This window comes from Nannospalax galili, unplaced genomic scaffold, assembly GCF_000622305.1.
Source record: "Nannospalax galili isolate Female #2095 unplaced genomic scaffold, S.galili_v1.0 scaffold987, whole genome shotgun sequence".
Lineage (NCBI taxonomy): Eukaryota > Metazoa > Chordata > Mammalia > Rodentia > Spalacidae > Nannospalax > Nannospalax galili.
Genome location: NW_008356046.1, coordinates 158,113 through 161,516, shown reverse-complemented (window position 1 = coordinate 161,516; position 3,404 = coordinate 158,113).

Genomic DNA, 3,404 nt, shown 5'->3' with positions numbered 1-3,404 from the left:
AATAACTTTAAATCTAAAAGGAATATTTTAAAAATATGCTAATGACATAGATAACCCTAATTGTCTTAAGGAAGATGTTTTCAGGCATAATTTTTGTGTATATGTTTTATGTATTCGTGATTTACATAATACTTTCTGTGTTGTAACCTATATTATTTTATAGTAAAGACAGAATCGTTTGTTAGATATTGATTAGAATATAAAATTTTTGGATAGCAAATGGAAAGGAACAGTGTATAGAGTCTATAATATGTAGATTATAAAAGACTGTATGTTATTGTCCAATATAATATATTATAATATGATCCAATATATCAGGTACTTTATAAGAATAATAACATATGAGATACTTTGATTTTCATTTGTTAAGTCACCTTGAATTTAACTTGTGTGTCTTTGTTGGAGAGCATATATGTGTCACAGCAAGAGTATGGAGACTGGTGTGACCTTAGCAATGCTAATAGAGTTGTGGTCTCTGACTTCGACTTCATGCTAACTTGTCCTACACCTTGCTACTAAAGCTATCTCGCATGTCCTGTGACGTTTTCATTTGCTTCTATTGCTCCTTCTGCCTTGCTATTCTCTATGCTCTCTTTTTGAACTTAGAAAAATTCCTAACTTATAAGAGGTAATCAAATGTTTGCTGACTTGTTACTAAACTGACTTCTAAGTAACTGTAGACAGTTTTAAAGATCATTACTCAAGCATGGCAAGGTTGTATTGCTGTGATGAAACTTTTATTAGTTTTCTTTTAATCAAGTGATTAACACAAATGCATATCTTTTATTAAACAGTAATATCCTTCTTTAGTAAATTCAGAATATGTATTGTGCTTGGGTTGAAAGCCATCTTTCAAATGTAATACTTTAGGCCTCTGTTCTAAAACTGAGAGTTTCCTCATGATACATGTAAATCTTGCTCTGAAGCAACATAGAATATTTTCTATTATTTATTTATTTATTTATTTATTTATTTTTGTGTGTGTGTGTGTGTGTGTGTGTGTGTGTGTGTGTGTGTTACAGCATGCACATGAAGGTCAGGGACAAGTACTGGGAGTCAAGTCTCCTGTCCTCTGTCTCCTATGTGGGTTCTAGGGACTGAACTTAGGTCATCAGTTTTGGCAACAAGAGCAATAACCTGCTTAGCCATCTTACCAATGCTAGAATAGTTCTCTTTTCCAAATATTATTTATTTTTATTTCATGTGTATGAGTGTTTTCCTGCATGTGCGTATGTGTACCACATGTGTACCTGTTATCCACAAGGTTCAGCAGAGGACATTGGATCCCCTGGAACTGGAGTTACAGACAGTTGTGAGCCACTATGTGGGTGCTAGGAACTGAACCCAGAGCCGTCCAGAGTCACAAGTATTTTTAACCACTGAGCCCTCTCTCCAAATCCTAGAATATTTTTTTTTAATTTTATTTATTATTTTTATTTTTTGAGTTATGGACAGTTGTTAGCTGCCTTGTGGGTGCTGGGATTCGAACCTGGGTCTTCTGCAAGAACAATCAGTGTTCTTAACTGCTGAGCCATCTCTCCAGTCCCTAGACTATTTCTTATACCAAAGATTTCATTGAGGTATTGGAAATTTATAGTGCACCTAACAGTTCCATGGAATATGAAGGTTTTAAAAATATGATTCCTATCTATGATTCCTAATCTATCTAGCTATGATCCTCATTAAATTCTTCCGTGGAATTCACTATAAAAATAGGTTCTTATAAATCCTAATAAATAAAAGTTTACCTAATTAGCAAAGGAAAGAGAACATTAATCTTTTTCATCAACACTTTAGCTTATGGAGTGGCAATCACTATGAAGATAAAGGGAAAAATGTCACCGTATTTATCCCTTAAGCCACTTTGGCTCTCATTCCTATACTATCTAGTGGCTATTCCTGCTGGAAGGTCTGCCACAGCTTGTTGTATCTCTATGTTACTTATCATTAGAACAACAGAAATGTCCTTGGTTTTGCATCAGTTGATCTGAAAAGTAAAAGGAGCATTTCTTTGGATCCATGCAAGAGTTCCATTTTACTGGGAGGGGACGTTCTATTCCAATATTTATATGAAGATCTTAACAAATTATAGTATTTTGAAGAAAATTCCAAACAGGACCATCTGGCACCTCTTTAGAAATAGAAGAAGTTTCATAGATGGAAACATAAAGCCAAATATGTAATCAAATCCCGGGAAGAACTTCCAGGCAAGACGTAATTAGCTATAGGTTAAATTCATGAGAAAAAAGCATAATTCCATTGCAGTTTTTAGAAGTTTAACATGAGTCAATTTTCTTTCGATATTTGTTTGTTTATATAAAACATATAGGTTGATCAATGTTAATTTATAATCTTGGACCACAATGGAGCAGATTTAAGTAGTCATTAGTTGTACAGATTTGTCAAAGTTATGTTAGAAATTCTAGTTTTTATCTAGGTTCCATGATAATAGGTTGTATAATGACCATATTAACAATTACTCTGAAATGAGTTATCATTTTTTGTCTTTTTGAGACAGGGTGTCCCAGTAGCCCCAGCTGGCTCACTATGTAGACCACGTTGGCCTTGAACTTACAGAGATTTGCCTGTCTCTGCTTCTCAAGTGCTGGGATTAAAGGCGTGCATCACCACACTGGCCAAAATGAGCTGTCATTATCAGGTATGTTTTTATACATTATGTCTAATCCTTATAAGCACTCTATGAGGAAGGTGTTGCTCTCCATGCTCATATGTTCTTACCATTTTGTATTCTGTGCAACAATCTAACTGAAAGTTTTGTCTTGCACCTTGCAACCACTGCAGAAGTATTTTTTCAGATTATCTTCATTCACCCTTTGAAGTCTCAAATTTAATGTGAATTTATGTGGCTTTTTTTTCTGTGACAAACAGGTTCAGTTGTCTCTACTTCAAGCTCTCAAAGTGTTTTCTAGCTTTTCCTCATAAACGCTTTTTTGTCTGAATCTTCCTAATTGTGTGTATGAAGAAAAATCCCAATTCTTGCTTTTTTCAGCTGTAATTTCATAGCCAGACCACAGTTAATGTTCTATTCAGATTACACCTAGTTTCTATGTTTTCCTGTTTTTTTATTAAGTTTTGCAAATTCCATTCAATACATTTTGATCATCTTTTGCATGCTGTCACTATTGCTGTAAGTTCATGTGAGTTTCTAGCCACCTGGAAAACTCTGTTTGCTGTGGTCATCTACTTCCCTTGGCTCTTACAGAGAGTAAGAGAATTTTTTAATTTAGAGACTTTTTCTTCTATAATCCTATAATCTGGTCAGTGTTGCTGACATGAGATTTTTCTCCTTCCTCTACACTTACAAGCATGATGTATAGAATTGGTCTTTTTATGATGTTCCAGATTTCCTGCCTATTTCATGTCTTTGGTGTTTTTTTTAATTT